Here is a 21,350-nt window from a genome sequence, read left to right as displayed (position 1 = left end):
ACAAAAATGCAGTTTCTTTATCTGCTTCCTAGAACAACTTGCTGCACAAGTAAGGAATACAAGATATGTAAATGGTCAAGACAAATGGTCCCAAAATTTCCTTCATTACCCTCTCCTTCTGGAGACATTAGAGACATAGAGATACAGACAAAGGAAAGCTTTCAAGTGAAAGCTGTAAAGGTATATAATACTTAAAAAAGCCAACTTTGAGAATCCAGTGTCTTGATGTCTATTGGGCCACACTGCTTCACCAGCAAATAAATCCCCTTCCTCCAGCACATTGTCTGAGTGTGTTTGTCTTCCACGAGTTGTTTCCTTTGTCCCTGTAATAAAGTTTCCGCTGCACTGGCTAGAAAGCATAGAGGAATAACTTCCACAATTGGTGAACTTTGGGTACCTCCATTGGGAGCCCAAGAACCATCCTGTAGACATGGTCCACTGAGTGTGCACTGGGGCTTTTCCCTTATGGATGTTTCCTAAAGATGAAGCAGCAGGGGTTGGGGGGGGCAGTCCTCTCTATCATCCCAGCAAGGATCAGACAATGCAGGAATGGGAGATCAGAGGTATGCCTGAGTTACAGTAAGGCAAACTGGGCAAGCGTAGCTAGCTAAGAGATCCTGCCCCAGTTGGGCAGATGGAGAATTGATCACCCTCCAGAGGACAGGTTAGGAGTGTTGGGAGGTTATGTGAAAGAGACTGAGTGTAGAGTAAATGAGACAGACATTAGAGGGTTCCAACTTCCTCCCACAAGGCCAAAGTTACTGTTGAGTTCCAAAGCACTAGTTCATAGGGCACCTCATATGGCTCAGAGAAAGAATAGCATGCTGATGGTTTATATCAGCCTGCCATAAGCCAAGATGGTATGATATCTGCACAAAGATAGCTGCTGGTGAAGGAGGAAGTGAATGATGTCCCCACCAAATTCCCCCTATCATTTCCCCATTTTATCCATATGGCATGACCATTGCCTATCATAGAAGGTGTGGGAGGTTCACAGGGAAAATCCACTCCCCTGGCCAATAGGATCAAAAACTTTAAGAATGGGTTCTCAGAGGATTATGAAGTCACTATGTCCCCAGGGAAATTGAGAACCTTGTGTGAACTGGAAGAGCCCATGTTTGGGGTTGGGTGGCCAACATAAGGGAGCTTGGATAGGTCCATTGTGCAGAAAGTGTGGCAGATAATCATTGAAGATCCATGCAACCCCAACCAGTTTTCTTATATAAATACCTGGTTTACACTGGTATTGCACCCTTCCCCTTGGTTCAGAGGTCAGGCATCCACTGTACTAATAGCAAAAACAGGGAAGCATTCCATGCAACCCAAAAAGCAGCTACCGCCACTGGTACCAAAAATTTAGCCTCTGTGAATCAGAAGTAGTAGTAGAAACCTTGACTCCTCTCTTTATGCATCAGCAAAGCTTTACCTTTTCATACCTGGCCCTTCACCCAACCCAGAGACTACCCACAGTCTCTGTTGGAACATAATCTACTAATCCAATTAAAGACTACTATAACTATTGTTGACAAAAGCTAGCTGGACTTGCAGGTGTCAAAACCTAGGTTTGTTTTAACCCTAACCATTTTCAGAGAGGGTGAGTGAGAAAATTTTGCCTCCAAACCTGGAAAACACCTAGTCAGAATTTGACACAGATATGGTCCAAAGTCTGTACTGAAGGCAATCCTCCTATGTTGGGGACCAAAAGAGCCAACAGGGTTTTTGAAGTTTAGATTTTTGGGGGACAGAGGTATGGGGAACTGGCTGTAAGCTGACAGAATGCCCAACCCCCTCCACCTCACTTGCCTGATTAAGTTGCAAAATGCTAAGCCCTTCCCTACACCTCCATGTTAGCTGATACTCACCTTACCCCCCATGTTCCCCAAAAAGTTGGAGGCAAGTTTCTTTTATCCTTTGTTTAGTAAAGTTAAGATGATATGTATGGTGGGGGTTTTCTGTACTTGGTAAAATTTTTGGGTTGCCTTGAAAATGTGATCAGAGATCTTACTGATTTGCTAATGGCCCACTGTGCCCTACAAATAAAGCAAGATGCTGTTTTGGGGCATGGACTGTTTCTACTATCAGCATTGCAGAGCCCTCCCAATTTCATGCTTTAATTATTTAAGTGTATTTTTTAAATTCCATGCCATTTCCCCTCAGGACCTGGAATTACTAGTCATGCTGGTTCATGACAAGTGGTGCTCAAACAGGGACCTAAGAAAGGGAAAACTAAACTGAAGGCAGGTGACAAAACTCCCCAAGTGTGTGCAGTAAGTAATGTTATTGAGTAGAGTTTTAGGGAAGACTATAATCGGGAGTAATAAATTATGGGACAGTTAGGGTCAAAAGTGAGGGATCTTTTTCTTTTTGTACAAATGTTTTCATCTGAGGAGAAGCTGTTGTTTGATCAGAATGAGCTAGAAACAGAGAGATGTATGTATGAGAAGACCTTGGAGTCTGAGGATGACTTGGGAGATAATAAAAATGTTCCATCTAAGGCCGTTTTAATCATTGCACCTCCGCAGTCCTCTGCTCCTCCATACACTTATCAAGTTGCTTCCAGAGTCTCTAACTCAGACCTTTGGAAATCCCCATTCCAACAATCTTTAGACTAGGCTCGAGATAAAGTGGTCAAAACAGAGGAATTGAGCTAAATTAGACAAGGCACTGATGAGCCATTTCAAGAATTTGTTTCACGGCTGATTCAGGCAGTTGAAAGTACAGTAGTAGACAAAGAAATAAAAAGGATTTTAGTAAAACAGTTAGTGTATGAAAATGCTAATTTTGCTTGCCAGGTTGCACTTCGGCCTCACTGCAATAAGGAAGATACAGAGAACTATATCAGAATATGTGCTGATATTGGGACTTCATATATGACAGGTTTTGCTATTGCCATAGCGCTTAAGGAGAGACTTTCAGGATACTTTGATAAAAGGCAAAACAAACAAAAGAAGGAAGGTCAGGGAAGTACTTCTGCCCATAGATCCTGTTTCCAATATGAGGATTTGGGGTATTTTGCTAAAAATTGTCCTTCTCCCCCTGGATGTCAGTCTTGGCCTCTCCCTCAAGGGCAGCCAGCTCTTGTGACTCCTCTGTCCACTCTGGAGGAGAGGAAAACATTGGGCGAATGAATGTAAATATACTGCCAAAGGGCAGCTAACTCAAGGAAATGTGTGGTAAGGTACTAAAGAATTGCAAAAAATAATATTAATGTTTTAGGATAGTCAGGTTTCTTGCCCCCTCCTTTCTGTAGAGAATGAAGGGAGAGGAATGTGGGAGTTTTCTGGCTTACAGAGACATATTATATAAGAAACACCCTTTTATTAAGAAGCTTAAAAGGCATTTTATAATTTAGGCTAAGCATACAGAGAGATTTTGTAAATATAATTTTTATAATTGTATGATTTACACCAGCTCAGGATGACCGACAGCATTATATTGTAAATGGAAAGGTTTTATACTATGTTTTAAATGAAAGTAGGAAAAAACTTAGACCCCATCCCTTCTTCACAGGTGTGGGGAAGAAGGTGCAGGTGAAGGGAAGAAAGATTAAGCAGCCCTTTCTTCTCCTTCATTCTTTCGCCTTAATGAGTGATTTACAAATGCTTATCCTCTGACATCATGTAAGCTCGCCCCCACCCAGAAATCGTGTGATTAATGTATGTACCTCTAAAACAAAGGGATTGCAGATAAACACTAAAAGATTTGGAAAAGCCTTTTAATATGTAAAACAACATTTTTCTCTATTTTGTTACCTTATAAGTTTTAATATGTAGGAAATTTTTTTATAGATCTTATAGACAGATTTTATCAGCTTGATAATGATTATGTCATGCCCCCCCTCCTTTTCCCACCAACCTGTATGTGATCAAGTGTATATAGCCAGCCTCAGAGCTATATTCGAGATGGTACAATTTGGGTAAGGCTATACCCTGATTTGTCATATGCAGCCAGCTTATTAATAAATCATCTCCTATTAATAAAACTCCTAAAAACTTATTTGGACTTGGCGTCTCTATGTAAACATGGCAGAATGGTACTTTACAACAACCAGGCGTCCCCAAACTATGGCCCGCGGGCCTCATGTGGACCCCTGAGGCCATTTATCCGGCCCTCCGCCGCACTCCCAGAAGGGGCACCTCTTTCATTGGTGGTCAGTGAGAGGAGCACTGTATGTGGCGGCCCTCCAATGGTCTGAGGGACAGTGAACTGGCCCCCTGTGTAAGAAGTTTGGGGACCTCTGCCCCACCCACCTCAACTAAGTTTGCTGCTCGGCTAAAATTAAGTTAAAGAAATCTCACCATAACACTGGGGCACAATTCTTTTTCCATTTTCTGTTGCATGAGGTTTTAGGACTTTTTCTAAATATTTCTGTTTTGTTGATTTTAAATCTGAAATCCATTTTTGGTACATGCTCTAGTTTTTATGCAATTTTAATTTCTTTTTGTTACAGTTAATGGCATGCATTGGTTTTTAAATTGGAGTTAAAGGGCAACAACTCTTGGATTAAATATAACCAAAAGGCAATTAATGTTTTACAAACATCACTTTTACATAATTATAGTTGTTTTTAAGTGTAAAAAATTGTTATCTGATAAAAACACCCTCTTATTTTGTTTTAAGTTTAAATCATGACTTCTTTGAGTAGGAGTAAATGTAAAAACAATCCTGACACCTTCTGTTATATATGTGGCTGTTACACACTTCAACGTCAAAGGCATAATATTTCATCATTTGTGACACGTGCATATATTGCCTATTTTCAAGTTCCTCTTGGCAATCAAGACAAAAATTGGGCTCCTCATATTGTGTGTCATAATGGTGAAGAAATGCTTTGTGACTGGACAAAAGGAAAACGCAAAGGAATGCCTTTGGTATTCCCATGGTTTGGTGTGAACCTAAGGACCACAGCAGTGACTGTTATTTCTGTCTGATCCATTCAAAGGGCATCAGCAAGAAAAAATGGCATATGATCACATATCCTCATATTCCTTCAGCAATATGACCTATCCCACACTCTGAGACACTCCTGGTTCCAGTTTTCAATGGTTTTATTTCTTCTAATGACAAAGAAAGTGAACATGGTGATCAAGTGTATTTTGATAAGATACATGAGGAAATGGTTGTAGAATAGGAAGGGTCTTCTTCTGATGCCAAGCAGTCATTAACCCCTCAGCAGTTTAGCCAACCTGAATTGAATGACTTAGTAAGGGATTTGGGCCTATCAAAGAAAGCAGATGAGTTATTAGCCTCCAGCCTTCAAGAAAAGAATGTACTTTACCAGTCAGCTAAAGTATCCCATTTCAGGAAGCATGAACAAATTTTTGTGGACTTTTTTTCCAAAGACAAACACTTTGTTTACTGTCGTATCAGTAGTCTTCTTAGCCAGCTAGGTGTTACCACTTATAGTCCAACAGAATGGCGACTATTTCTTGACTCCTCTAAGCAGAGTCTGAAATGTGTTCTCCTACACAATGGTAATGTTTATGCAGCAGTTCTAATTGCTTATTCAACTCATCTGCGAAAAGATTATAATGACATAAAAATTGTCCTCAACTTACTGAAGTTTGAGGAGCATAACTGGATCATTTGTGGGGATCTTAAAATGGTAAATTTCCTGCTAGGACAACAGAGAGGTTTCACAAAGCATCCTTGCTTTCTGTGTTTGTGGGACAACCGAGCTCGGGGGAAACACTAGACACAGAAGGAGTGGCCAAAACGTGAAGTTCTGGAAGTAGGGATACAAAATATTGTGAATGAACCTGTAGTTAATCAAGACAGGATCATTTTTCCCTATATTTCACATCAAACTTGGCTTAATGAAGCAGTTTGTTCAGGCTTTGAATAGAGAAATTGAATGCTTTCAATATATAAATATTATTTCTGCTTTTCCTGTCTTGTCTTTCGAGAAGATAAAAGCAGGTGTATTTGATGGACCTCAAATTAGAACTTTCATATGTGATGAAGAATTTTCCAGGAAGATGAATAAGGAGGAGAAAGCAGCATGGCAGTCTTTTGTGGCAATTACAAAGAACTTCCTTGGCAACAAAAAAGTGAAAACTATGAACTTCTGGTTCAAAGGATGCTGTTGGCTTTCCATGACATTGGATGTAACATGAGCGTTAAGATTCACTTTCTGAACAATCACCTTGATAAGTTTCCTGAAAATCTTGAAGCTCTTAGTGATGAGCAGGAAGAATGTTTTCATCAAGATCTGAAGATGATGGAAGAGCGTTATCAGGGGCAATGGGTCAGAAATATGATGGCAGACTTCTGCTGGAGCATCAAATGAGATTGTCCTCAACAAGTACACAAACGCAAGAGCTACAAACGCAAATTTTTGCCTGAATAAAATTTAAATAAGTTTTGCACTAATTCTATGATTAAAATAAGTGTTTTAATATGTTCTATTTTGAAATTGTAGACAAATTCTGATGCAATCATATCTTTTAGTGTATTAGTGTATTTACTACATTATATAAATTATTATATTTTCACAAAAATTATGCCCAAGAAGACATTCTACTTTATTATTTTAAACTAAATGTTAAAGATTTTACAATAAGATAAAAACCTAAAGTTTTGAATTGCAAAAAAACCTGTAGCTTACAGAGAAAAACTAATGTCAGATTTGAGATCAGCATACTCGAATTAGGTAAGAACAAGTGTTTTTGTGGATGCAACAAAAATTTTGTTCTCCAGTCAATCTGAACTGCCATTTGCAGCAGCTATTGGAATATGAGAATTAAGACAACTCAGGTGGTAAGAAAGTTATAGCTTTTCTTATTATTGTCTAATTTTTTTTAATGTTTTAGGTACAATCCTCTGAACTATCATTTTGTTTCTTTCCTATTCTTTGCCTGGAAATTGGAGCAAAGGACACCTGTTTGGATCTAGCTATGCAAAATTTTTTGAGGCCTAAGATTTTTCTCAAAAGAATTTTGTTTAACCTCATTTATCTTTTGTTTCCCTCTCAAAAAATGAAATCCCAGGTTTCTCTCTGGTTTGTCTGGATCGTCTTATTTTGTGTGTGCTTAGTCTTTGTTTAATGTTGTCTAAAATGTGTCTATTTTTAAAGCCTGAATTAAATTATTGCATGCAAAAATTGGAAATGCTGGCACTAATATTGAAAAAAATAAAGTGATTTTATCCCTACATTTTTTTAATGGGAATTTGTAAAGAGTGCTCATTTAAATTTAAATAAAATAGAATGTGGATCCTAAAGACTTGCTAATTTGGTTAAGCTGATGCATCTGTTATTGCTAAGCAACATTGATTACTCACTCATGAAACAGTCACCAAGCCTCTGCAAGCTGCAAGCTATAAGGCTAGGGGCAGGGTGGATTTTCCATAACAAAGGTGTAACTTTAAAAAAAATGGGAATATAATAAAAGTCATATCAGATTTTTTCCACTCTTAATATGCTCTCTAAATTGCCTGTTAATTAATAGGGTTGAAATGTTTTGAAGAACATGGGAGTGTTAATTAGAAAAACATTTACTATATTTTGTCATACTTTTGGAATTAACCTGACAACAGGTATTTTCTTACAATCCTCAAGGTCAAGGCATTATAAAGCGTACCCAGCAAATGCTTAAAGGTCAATTATAAAAAATAAAAAAGGAGGAGTCATACCCTGGAACTCCTGCAAATATTTCTTGTCATGCTTTTTACTTATAAAAAAATTTTAAATGCTAATTTACAGTGCCATTCAGCAGCCGAGAGACTCTGGAATTCTTCAAGGAAAACCTTCCCTGAAGTGCAATGGAAGGATCCACTCAACAGGAATCTAGCAAGGGCCAGACCCTTTTTTTTCTGGGGCCGGGGATATGTGTGTGTTTCTCCTGAAGGTCCTCGGTGGGTTCCTGAACGTTTGGTGAGAGACACCATGAGCCAGAATGAGAGACTCACTTCAAAAGAACAATTGTATTTACTATGATATTATCCTTTTCTCTGTCAAACCTGTTCCATCTATCAAATTCTCTTAGCACACTCCAAACCTCTTTCTCCTGCAAATTCCTACCCTCCATTATTTGATTCAGCTAATAATCCTGTCCTGTCTTTTTTCAGTCAGCTTCTGTAAACATTTATATAAATGTTTACAGAAAACATTTATATAAGCAAAGGAGGATCCTCAAGCCCCTCAGCAAAATCTTCTAAGCATGGCTTTTAAGGTCTATAATGACTGAGAGGAATAGGAAAAGGCAGACAGAGAGATCAGGCAAAATACCAGCTCTTGGCATACATCCTTATAGGCTCCAACACCCCTAAGGGGCCTCATAAGATTCCATCAGGGTCATGCTTCAAGAGTGGAAAGGAAAGTCATTGGGCTAAAGCCTGCCTGGCTTTTTGGCCACTGCCAAGGCCATGCGCTTTCTTTGGGAAAAAAGGACACTAGAAAGTAAGCTGCCCCTTGCTCCTCTAAGGGAGGGTTCAGTCTCTTCCAGCCCTCCTCCAGCCACCTCTGACCTAATCTTTCCCAACCTACTGGGACTTGCCACTGAAGACTGAAGGTGCTAGGGCCATTGGCCACATCTCACTTCAGTGTGAGTGAGCCTAGGGTAGTCATCCAAGTAGCAGGTAAGCCGATCTCATTTCTTTTTTTTCTTTTTTTTTAAATGGTAATGGTATTTTTTTTTATTCATTTTAGAGAGGAGAGGGAGAGACAGAGAAAGAGAGAGAGAGGAGAGACAGAGAGAGAGAAGGGGGGGAGGAGCTGGAAGCATCAACTCCCATATGTGCCTTGACCAGGCAAGCCCAGGGTTTCGAACCGGCAACCTCAGCATTTCCAGGTCGACGCTTTATCCACTGCGCCACCACAGGTCAGGCCGATCTCATTTCTTATAGACACAAAGGCCGCTTACTCTGCCTTTCTTGCATATTCGGGTTATGCTCATCCCTCAAAGATCTCTGTAGTGGGTGTTGATAGTCTTATTTTTCTCCCTATTTGACATGGATCCACTGTCTTGTTTAATATATAGTGTCTTCTTTACACACATTTTTCTGCTCCTGCCTCAATGCTCCATGCCTATTTTAGGCTGGGACCTACTCCAAATTCAGAACCTCCATCTCTCTATCCTTTTGCCCACTTCTGTTATGAATTTACCTCTACCACCCAGCATAGTATATCCCAAGGTTCTCCTCACCACCCCATAGCTGCAAAGATCCAGGGAAAGGCCCCCTGGTTTCATCTCTCCAGGATAAAGAGAACAGAAGTTCCATCTCCATAAATGCTGCAAATGGACCTTCCAGTCTACCTGAATCATTGGCTAAAATCTAGTATTGACATTAAGCTTGAGACAAAAGCTTAATGTGCTAAAAGCAGTGGTCACTGGGACTTGGATACTAGCTGCAGAGTGTGGAAATGTGACAATTCCAGTGCCATGCAGACTTTTCCTAAATGTGTGTGACTCCTGCTCCTTGGGACAGTTCTCAGACTGAAGTGGGGTTGAGTTGCATTTACAAATAATGTGGAGCAGTGCTGGTGTCAACATGGACTTGGTGAAATTACATCAACAAGTTGAGGACATTCAAAACTGCAAAGGTTTTATTTTAGATTCTGTTGTATTAGCTTTGCTTGTATAAGAATTTGCTTGATAATCTAAAAGGCTTTAATCCCTTCATTGTAGTAAGACACTTGTTTTGGTATCTGTTAGTATTGGCTATTTTAATTTTGTGTTTCTTTTATATTTTTCCAGTCTGCCTCCAAATTGAAACATGGGAAATCAGATGAGTATGAATCACAGCACATGAATTGAAGTTAAAAAATAGAAAAGGGGGATATGTTGGGAACCCAAAACACCAACAAGGTTTTTGCAGTTTAGATTTTTTGGGGACAGAGGTATGGGGAACTGGCTGTAAGTTGACAGTCTGCCCAACCCCCCACCTCACTTGCCTGATTAAGTTGCAAAAGGCTAAGCCCTTCCCCGCACCTCCATGTTATCTGACACTCATGCTACCCCCTAGGTTCCCGGAAAGACTGGAGGCAAGTTTCTTCTATCTTTTGTTTAGAAAAGTTAAGATTTAATGTATGGTGGGGGTTTTCTGCATTTCGTAAAAAATCTTGGGTTGGCTTGGAAACATAATCAGAGATCTCATTGATTTGCCAATGGCCTACTGTGCCCTATAAAGAAAGCAAGATGCAATTTTTGGGTGTGGACTGTTTCTGCTATCAGCTTTTCAGAGCCTTCTTAAACCCATTCTTTAATTTTTTAAGTATATTTTCTTAATTCCTCGCTGTTCCTTTTCAGGACCTGGAATTACTAGTTGCACTGGTTTGCAACACTCCTGGGCTGGTGATAATCTAAGTGCACCTGTGAATAGAGTTAAAGCCTGGGGTCCTGCCTGTCAACCAGAGACAATACCCAATTCCTTAAGAGGCCTTGGAAGGAATCCAAATATATTTGCAAAGGCTAAAGGAACATGACATTATCATCTCATGCCAGTTGCCCTGAAACACTCTCTTACTCCCTGACAGAAAATCAGGAACCAATGACTACCAATCAGTACAAGAAATAAAAGCAGTAAACCATACAGCAGTAACTCTGCATCCAACAGTACCAAACCGCTACACCCCCCTGAGCCTTCTGCCTACTCAAGCTTCTTGGTTGACATGCTTGGACTTAAATGATACCTTTTTTAGTATAAGATTAGCTCCTGAGAGCTGTGAACTGTTTGCTTTCCAGTAGGAAGAGCCATCTACAGAAGCAAAAGTAAAGCACACCTGTACCCGACTTCCACAAGGGTTCAAGAACTCCCCCACCATCTTTGAGGAAGCTCTTGCTTGTGACATCCAGCTGTTTCAGCACAGGACATTGGAAGCATCCTCCTTCAGTATATAGATGACTTGTTGCTGGACCACAAGACTGTAAGGATGTGCTCAAGGAATGAATGAGCTCTTATATCATCTAGAAAAAAATAGATATAATGTCTCCAAGAAAAAGGCCCAGATGTGTCAGAGGCAAGTACCTGGAATTCATTGTGCAACAGTGAGAGAGAAGGCTAGGGATGGATCAGAAGCAAGTCATTCAAAACATCCTGATCTCCACCTCTAGGAGACAGATCAAAGAGTTCCTGGGTCCAGTAGGATTCTGCCATTTGTAGGTCCTCAATTTTGAAGTACTGGCAAAATCATTCTATGAGATCACAAAGGGAAGAGAAAAGGAACCCATGGAGTGAAGGCATGATCAGAACTGTGTTTTGCAGACTTTCAAAAAGGAATTGCAAGTTGCCCCAGAACTAGGCCTTCTTGTTCTAGCAAAATCTTTTATACTGCATGTCTCTGTGTTAATTCAGAACCTAGGGTCATGGCCTAGATCATTTGCTTACCTTTCCAAACAATTAGATGGGGTCGCTAATGGCTGGATCCCATGTTTAACAACATTGGAAGCTATGTTGGTACAAGAGGCAAAAAAATTAACTTTAGGAAAAGACTTAAAGGTGCAGGTGCCACACGCTGTACTGACTCTGATGAATGCCAAAGGACATCATTGGCTCACCATTCCTGCCTCACTAAATACCATATCTTACTATGTGAAAACCCAATACTGGTAATAGAAGTGGGTACCACTTTAAATCTAGTTACGCTATTCCCGGTGCAGGAGGAAGAACCATGGCACAATTGCCTGGAGATGTTTGATTCAGTGTATTCAAGCTGGCACGACTTGCTAGACCAGCCCATGAGAGACCCAGACTGGAAGCATTATGTAGACAGAAGCATTATGTCAACTTAAAGGGAGAGAGCCAGGCGGGGTATGCAGTGGCAACTCTGACAGAGACTGTGGAAGAGCAACACCTACCCCAAGGCACCTCCACTTAATGAACAAAACTGATTGCCCTGACTCGAGCATTGGAGCTCAATGAAGAAAAAAGAGCAAACACCTTTACTAACTTCCATTTTGCCTTTCTTACTCTCTGAGTACATGGGTCAATACTAAACAAATGGAATTAAATCAAACTAAAAAGTTTTTGCATAGCAATGGAAACTGTCAACAAGTGAAAATAAAATACATGAACTGGAAAGACATTTTCACTAATGATAATCTGATAAGGAGACATATTAAAAATATATAAAGAACTTATATAACTCAACACCAAAAAAAATCAATTTAAAAAATGGGCAAATGACCTGAATGCACACATCTCTAAAAAAGACATATAAATGGTCACTAGACATATAAAACAATGCTCAACATCACTAAGCATTGGAAAAATATAAAGTAAAACCACAAAGAGATATCCCCTTCTACCTGTCAGAATGGCTCTCATCAAAAAAAATCAACAAAAAGCAAGTGTTGGTGAGAATGTGGAGAAAGAAAACTGTGTACTTTTGGTTCAACCACTGAGGAAAGCAGTATGAAGTTTCTTAAAAATCTTAAAAATAAAATGGCCTTATAACCCAGTGATTTTACTTCTAGGAATATCAGAAAAGAGAACAGAAACACTAATCTGAAATTATATATGAACCCTATGTTCATTGCAGTGTTATTTACAATGGCTATGATTTAGAAGCAGACCATCAGTAAACGAGGGGATTAAAAACCTGTGTTACTTTTACACAATGGAATCTACTCAGCCATAAAAAGAAGGAAATCTTACCTTTTGTGACAACATCGATAAACCTGGAGACTGTTACACTAACTGAAATAAGCCAATCAGGGAAAAACAAATACCATATCATCTCACTTATATGTAAAATCTAATGAACAATCTAAGCAAACAAAAAGAAAAAAGAATCATAGATACAGGAAATGGACTGACAGTTGTCTGAGGGGTGAAGGTTTTGGGAGGAGAGCCAGGGTGAAAAAGTTACAGGAATTAAGCAGAAAAATAAAACCAGAAAACAAACTGATAGACAAAATAATATGTTATCTCTGACTTAGTCTGAAGCTATACATAGCACATCTCCCAAAGTTCTGCTTGGCTCACTAAAATTTGTTACTCAAACTTCCAAAGGTCAAGAGCTACTGAAAAGAAGGTCATGTACTAGTAGTATATGCAATATTCCTTTTCAACAATTGCTAAGGCATAAGATAATATTACCTGAAGAATAAATAATAACTAATAAGGAAGTATTTAGCTTATTAATTTTAGAATTTGGGTCTGCAGCACTTTAGTCAATGCAAATGTTTAAATATTTTCCCTTTGGGGCCTTGGCCAGGTATCACATCATCCTGATAAAGCAAGGTCGCAGGTTCAATCCCTGGTCATGGCACAAATATGAATCAACCAATGAATGCATAAATAATGTTTGCATTATTGTTTCTGTTTCTCTATCTCTTGCCTTTTCTCTCCTTAAAATCAATTTAAAAGTGATGGAAGAACGAAAAAACATTAAAAACATGAAGAAAGTGAATGCTTTGACTTTTGTAAATGGTCACCAACATACGCCACACAAATTTAGGGCTAGGGCAATGAGACAAGGGCATAAAATGAGAAAGAGGAGCCATTGAGAATGCAAAGAGGTAAAGGCAAAGAGCAGGAGAAGACAAGACCATGCTGAGGAAGATTGAATCGTATGGATGAACAAAAAGATTTTTTCTAAATTTAAGCAGGTGATTTTGTAACAGTCCCTTCCCATGTAACAGATGTTACAGTAAAAGACTGAGGAGGTAAAATAACCTTTCAAAACCACATAGTGGGCCCTGGCCAGTGGCTTAGGGAGAAGAGCATTGACTTAGTGTATGGTCGTCCAGCTTTCAATTCCTGGTTAGGGCACACAGGAGGAGCAACCATCATCTTTGCCCTACTCCCCTTTTCTTTTCTTCCCATTCACAGGCAGTGGTCCTCTTGGTTCTAGCATGGCCCTGGGTGCTGAGGATTGCTCAGTTAGAGCACAACAGCCTCAGGCAATAAATGTAGCATGGTACTCAGGCATCAGCTCCTGATGGGGTTGCTTGGTGGGTCTTAGTCGAATCACATGTGGGAGTTGGCCTCACTACCCCCTCTTCTCTCATTAAAAAAAAAAAAAGAAAGTAAAAGAAAACCATATAGTGGCTTTTTCAAGGTAGTATACAGAAAGCTGAGATTAGGAAAACAGCTGTAAACAAGGAAGATAATAAGAAAATTTGGAACTCAAGAGCTAGAGTGGAATTGACAGGCTGAATGGAAGGGGGACTGTGGGAGACACAGCTTCTTTATGATGTCCAATGTAAATGAGGCAGAATTTTGTCCCTGGAAGAGGAAGTCACTATAGAGCACTGAAGAAATAACAGTTGGCTGAGTTCAGAGATCAAACACCAGCTTTAAGAGTCAGAAGTTCTATCTACCGGTGAAATGCTGCCTTTGCCACTTCTGTTGCTAACAGATCTCATCCCAGGTGGTGACAATGAGCACAAATACGAGCATCTCCTGCCTGTAACTCTGGCCAGAACTCTGGGTGTAGGTGGTCTCCAGCCTGTATCCAGCCCTCTTCTTCTATTTTGGATGCGGGGGATGGAGCCGGATACCCTGATACAGGCAAATGTTTCTGCCATTTTGTTGTTCAGACTCTTTCTTTTTTTCTCATTTTTTTCTGGTTTTCATTTGTTTTTCCCCATCCTCTTCTTCTTTCTCTTCACTTTTACTATCCCTTCGCTACCCACAGCTTTTCAAGAGCTAACCTCTTACCATGTCATCCAGATATCATCAAATATGAACAGCACCTGGCAACAAAATGAAGGCTCAGACTGGCAGAATGATATGCAGATTCAAGGCTAGGATAGAGACTCAAGCACTGTCATTGTCCATAGCCTTGGTCCAAGGGAAACTTCAGGAATGTGGAGGTGACTGAGCTGGAGGAAATATTTAGGTTCAATATCATCTGACTCCTTCAGGTAGTACAGAATCATGTCAGTGACTTCCGGATGACATGTTAGTTCAGTCCTCTGATCTGCGTAGATTACCAATAACTTTTCTCTCTCTCTCTCTCTTTCTCTCTGCGCACATTTATCTAGAGCAGTCCTCCTCTTAGACTCCACACTTCCACAAAGTACTTCAGATTTCTCTTGCTTCTTTCACTCTTATCTGATGAAGATACCCCTTTGTTTGTGCCTAACTCTTTCTCTCTTAAACCCCAAGCAAGAAGCCATCTCTTTTCCCACCCTTTGCCTCAGTGAACTAAAGTGTGACTTCTTTTGTTTTCAGTCCATCTCCTCAAGCATCTCCTGCTTGCTCCTCCTCTCAATGTAATTCTCCCATTCATCCTGGAATGTGTACTTCCTCCTGACTTCACCACCCTGATCCTCACATAACCCCCTTCTTTCTTCTCACCAACTATTCTTTACCACAACAGCTCTTCCTGCCATTTATGACATGTATACCTTCCCCTGTTCTCTTCTTGTTGAAAAGTCTCTGAATAACCCTGGTTGGATAGCTCAGTTGTTTAGAGCAGTGGTCCCCAACCCCCGGGCCATGGACCAGTACCAGTCTGTGGGCCATTTGAAACCAGTCCGCAGAGAAAGAATAAATAACTTACATTATTTTTGTTTTATTTATATTTAAGTCTGAACAATGTTTTATTTTTAAAAAATGACCAGGTTCCCTTTGTTACATCCATCTAAGACTCACTCTTGGCACTTATCTTGTAAGTTCGACAATTATATTTTAAAATACCACAGTTTTTACGCCAGTCGGATAATTTTATTTTGTGCATTTATCCGTCCTACCCTAAAGGCGGTCCATAAAAATATTTTCTGACATTAAACCAGCCCATGGCCCCAAAAAATTTGGGGACCATTAGTTTAGTGCATCATTGTGATATGCTAAGGTTGCAGGTTTGATCCCCGTCAGGATATATACAGAAAACACAACCAATGGGTGCATCAATGAGTAAAAAGCAAATTGATGTTTCTATCTCTCTCTCTCTCTTTCTGAAATCAATCAAACAATTTTTTAAAAAGAAAAATCTCTCAAAACAGTCATATACTACTTAACATTGAGGACATGTTCTGAAAAATACATTGCTAGACAATTTTATTGTTGAGTAACTATACAAACCTAGATAGGGTAGCTACCACACACCTATGCTATATAGCATATTATATTGCTAAATAATTAAAATCCAGTATTGCACATTTCTGTAAAAGAGATATAGAACATTAAATCAAGCAAAAGAGAAAATTATCCAATCAAGTGATGCAGTAAATATGAGAGGTATAAAATTATTGCTGATCTGACATGACATACTGTGTTTCATAAACTTCTTTTTTGTAAGCAAAAAACATACATTCTAAAAAGCAATTAAAAGTAAAATAAACACATAAACCAGTAGCATCATTTACTATCATTCTCAAGTGTCATGTACTATACATATTGCATTGTTACTCTTCTATACAACCTGCAGCACAATGGAGATTTGACCCCGTCATCACCACAACACATGAGCAATGCATTATGCTGTTATCATGGCAAAAAAGTCACTAGGCAAATAAGAAATTTTCAACTTTACTATAATCTATGTGACTACCTTCTTGTACGTGATTTGTTGTTAACTGCAAAGCCATTGTTTGGCACATGATGCTGTTAGATTGGCTTTTGGCTTCATTTCACTTCTCAAACCTTTCTCCCCACCAAAATCCAAAACCTTAGATTGTTTCTATATCCTTATCCTTCTTGTTGACTTTTAAATATCTTTTTTCTGTTTCTCTTGTATCAAGATCCCTTTGAAATCCAGGCTATATGCAGCTGTGAGCTGCATTCTGGGAGACCACAATAAGCTTCTTGAGCGGAGCTTTGGGAGGAGTGGATGACCTTAGCTTCCAGAATGATTCGGGTGTGCTGCCACAGAAGGCGGCCACAGAACACAGAGGAACTGCACAATTTCCTCTCAATACCAAGGTATCTCTAGTATCATAGAGAAGCTCCAGTCAAGAAGCTGCCCTCGATTTCTCTTGGGCATTCTCGGTGCAGGGAAGGTGAAACTGCAGAGACAAGGTTAGTCCTGTTTTCTCTCCAAGATTTTTCTCTTTCAATTTATACCATCTCTTTGAATTCAAAGGTACAGGGTCCTAAAAAAGGAAGGGTTTAAACAATAAATTATTTGGTTTTCAAACAAGTGGGAAGGATCACTTTCCAAAGTAGTGGGTTTCTGAGCCCCTATGCTCTGGATTAGAGTCATAATGTGACACTGTCCTGCTCCTTTCTGCCCCAGTGAAGCCTGAGGCCTGGCTTTCCATTGGCCCCCCTCCTTTGCCTGGTCATCTGCTGCTGGTGTGCCATGTCTCAGGATTTCACCCCAAACTTGTATGGGTGATGTGGATGAGGGGTGAGCAGGAGCATCCAGGAACTCAGCAAGGTGACATCCTGCCCAATGCTGACGAGACGTGGTATCTCCGAGTAACCCTGGACGTTGTGGCTGGGGAGGAGGCTAACCTGAATTGCACAGTAAAGCACAGCAGCCTGGGAGGACAGGACATCGTCCTCCACTGGGGTGAGAAAGAACTGGACCTGGCTGGAAATGGGAGGAGATGGTCCACAAATATGGAGGGAGGAGTGAGCAAAATGGTGAGACTTAGTGGGTGTGACAGAGAAGCAAGGAGGGAGGGAGGGTGAAAGGAACAGAAGGAGGAAAAACAAGTGAGAAAAAGAGGAAGATGAACTAAGGCAGCAATTTTCAACTGTTGTGCAGTAAGAATTTTTAAAACACTTGGCTATTTAGTCAGGGGCACTGACCTCTTTTCCCTTAGATTGTCAAATAAAAAAAAAAGTAACAACAGTCAACACAATAATAGCCATCCAGAGTGAATAAATTAAAACAATATCTATTTTTCACTTCTCCCAGGAAGAAATACAAATGGCCAACAGATATATGAAAAGATGCTCAGCTTCATTCGTTATTAGAGAAATGCAAATCAAAACTACAATGAGATACCACCTCACCCCTGTTAGATTAGCTATTATCAACAAGATGGGTAATAACAAATGTTGGAGAGGCTGTGGAGAAAAAGGAACCCTCATACACTGTTGGTGGGAATGTAAAGTAGTACAACCACTATGGAGGAAAGTATGGTGGTTCCTCAAAAAACTGCAAATAGAACTACCTTATGACCCAGCAATCCCTCTACTGAGTATATACCCCAAAACCTCAGAATCATTGATACGTAAGACATATGTAGCCCCATGTTCATAGCAGCACTGTTCACAGTGGCCAAGACATGGAAACAACCAAAAAGCCCTTCAATAGAAGATTGGATAAAGAAGATGTGGCACATATACACTATGGAATACTACTCAGCCATAAGAAATGATGACATCAGATCATTTACAGCAAAATGGTGGGATCTTGATAACATTATACAGAGTGAAATAAGTAAATCAGAAAAAAAACAAGAACTACATGATTCCATACATTGGTGGAACATAAAAACAAGACTAACAGACATGGACAAGAGTGTGGTGGTTACCAGGGGTGGGGGGAGGGAGGATGCAGGAGGGAGGGAGGGAGAGAGTTAGGGGGAGGGGGAGGGGCACAGAGAAAACTAGATAGAGGGTGACGGAGGACAATCTGACTCTGGGCGAGGGGTATGCAACATAATTTAATGACAAGATAACCTAGACATGTTTTCTTTGAATATATGTACCCTGAATTATTAATGTCATCCCATTAACATTAATAAAAATTTATAAAAAAATAATAATATCTATTTTTTTCATATCTACAAATACATATAATTTTTGGTGTGCCACAGTATTTTACTAATTACTTTATGTGTGCCATGAGATGAAAAAGGTTGAAAATCACTCACTTAAGGTATAAAGGAGGTAAGAGTCACAAACCTGTTACAATGGTACCTTGGGATACGAACTGACCAACATACGTTTTTTTAGATACAAGCTGCAGCTCAGTCCATATTTTTATTCGAGATCCCAGCGAAATTCCGAGATACGAGTCATGATTCAAAAAGCTGCTGCTAGTTGGCGCATTGGCGCATGGGTACAGTATTGGCAGGTTGATATACGAATTGACGGACTTATGAGTTTGGTTACAGAACAAATTAAATTCGTATCTCAAGGTATCACTGTAACTGGCTGAAGCGGCACAAGAAGAAGTGATAGGAGATAGATAAGGATTATTGTGTTAGAGAATCTGAGAGGGGACGTTGAACATGCCTTTACATCAAAGCAGGTGAGTGATGGAACTGACACTCAGGTGAGCAGAGGAAGGGCAGGAGACTCAGGAATGGGGTTTACAGTGACATCTGTGTGTCTTCTCCCAATTGCCAGTGCATTGCACCTCCACTATGGTGATTATTTTGGCAATAATATTGCCCATCTTTATTTTTTTATATGTATTGCATTATGGTATTTGAGGTGCCTGTAAGTTTTTTAAAATCTTTTTTTCTGTCTACCTCCCTATCTTTTATACCATTTTTCTCTGTTTATATACTTTTAGCCTCAATCTTTCTTTTTCTTAAATTTATCTTTAATTTATTGTGTAACATGGTTCACCAAATCATACAGGTTTCAAGTGTACAACTGAATATACCACCATCTGCACTCTGGATCATTCTCCACCCCACCCCCACTGTCCCTATCTGCTCATCTTTTCTGCCCTTTGTCCCCTCGCTCTACCTCACCTTCTTTCCCTCTGCCCACTGCCACCCTCTTGTCTGTATCTATGTCTTATCTGTTTATGTTTTGGGCTAATCCCTTCGCCTTCTTTGATCCAGTCCCCTCTTCCCCTGTCCCTCTGACAGCTGTCCATCTGCTCCCTGTGTCCCTGCCTCTGCACTTTCCCCCACTTCCCACGTATTTTATATAAATCTGTGTTTTAATTGTGCTAAAGTATACATGACATGAAAGTTACTATCTCAGTCACTTTTAAATTCATATTTTAATAGTATTAATTAGACTTCTATTTTGGTACAATTAATCTCTAGTATTCTTTTCATCTGGAAAACTAAAACTGTTTACACCATTAAACAACATTCTGTCATTTCCTATTCATCTAGGCCAGGGGTCCCCAAACTACGGCCCGCGGGCCACATGCGGCCCCCTGAGGCCATTTATCCAGCCCTCGCAGCACTTCCAGAAGGGGCACCTCTTCCATTGGTGATCAGTGAGAGGAGCATAGTTCCCATTGAAATACTGGTCAGTTTGTTGATTTAAATTTACTTGTTCTTTATTTTAAATATTGTATTTGTTCGCATTTTGTTTTTTACTTTAAAATAAGATATGTGCAGTGTGCATAGGGATTTATTCATAGTTTTTTTTTTTTATAGTCCGGCCCTCCAACAGTCTGAGGGACAGTGAACTGGCCCCCTGTGTAAAAAAGTTTGGGGACCCCTGATCTAGGCCCAGACAACCGACATCCAACTTTCTGTCTATATAAATTTACTCTACATACCTCACAGTAGTGAAGTCCTCAGTGTTTGTCCTTTTATGATTGGATTATTTTAATTAGCATAATGTGCTCAGGGTTCAGCTATGTTGTAACATGTCAGAAATTATTTCCTTTTTAAGGATGGCTGAATAATATTTTATTGTGTTTATATAACATCTTTTGTTTATCCATTCACTTGGCAATAGGCATTTAGGTTGATTCCACCTTTTGGTCATTATGAATAAGTTGTTATGAAATGGGTGTACAACTATGACTTATGCAGAGCTAAAGCTGTTTGTGTTCTTAGCAGGTCATGTCAGAACATTCAGTGAAATTTCATCATGTCTCTTTTCCCATTTGGAATAAGTACCCAGAAGACTAGAAGCTCAGGTTATCAGCCCAAGAATCAATCTCATCATACTTTAAGAAAAGAATCATATTTGATCTACTCAGAGTTTCCAAAAGGTTGTGAGATATATCATAATTCACCCACTAAAAAAAAAAATATTAAGACCTGTGAATTTATTATAAGATGACATCAATAGTGAGTTTTACCTGCTCTCCTCCAGCATGGGCTCCTCTGCTCCATTTTATAGTGTAGAAATCAAAACCTTTAATCCAATATACAAACAAGGAAGTCTCTGATATAGAGTCACTTATCTGAGGTATAATGGGATTCCTCATGAGAGTGTACCACCCCCTATCATGCAACAGCCAAAGGTGGGGGTGGGGGGAAATTTAGTTTTAAAAAGATCTTAGTATATAAAGGACAGGAAAGGCTTAGTCTTAAAACTAAGCCTTAGGCTAAAATGACTTTGCGAGCTTACAGCCTGTCCCTCATATCCAATGCAAACTTAAGCAAGTAAACATATAAATCATATTTATAAATTTATTTGACTAACAAGGGCCTTCTTGTTTTTTGTTTCTTTTTTTTTTTCTATTTTGATTAGTCCCTAAGCTTCAATATTTACTTCTCTCATGTAAATTGTAATAAATTTCCTGTTTTCTAGTATGTCTAGCTGTGTGTAAGGTATATAGTCCCTTTATTACTTTA

At 39.5% G+C, this 21,350-nt stretch overlaps 1 pseudogene; it reads left to right on the top strand.

The window, feature by feature from the left end:
* The first annotated feature begins 14,271 nt into the window (after positions 1-14,271).
* LOC136330548 (T-cell surface glycoprotein CD1b-2-like) overlaps positions 14,272-21,350 on the top strand; it is a 40,900-nt pseudogene continuing 33,821 nt past the window's right edge.

Source organism: Saccopteryx bilineata, chromosome 3 (assembly GCF_036850765.1).
Source record: "Saccopteryx bilineata isolate mSacBil1 chromosome 3, mSacBil1_pri_phased_curated, whole genome shotgun sequence".
Classification (NCBI taxonomy): domain Eukaryota; kingdom Metazoa; phylum Chordata; class Mammalia; order Chiroptera; family Emballonuridae; genus Saccopteryx; species Saccopteryx bilineata.
Note: the sequence above shows the minus strand (reverse complement) of the source record. Positions and strands in the feature narration are given on the sequence as shown.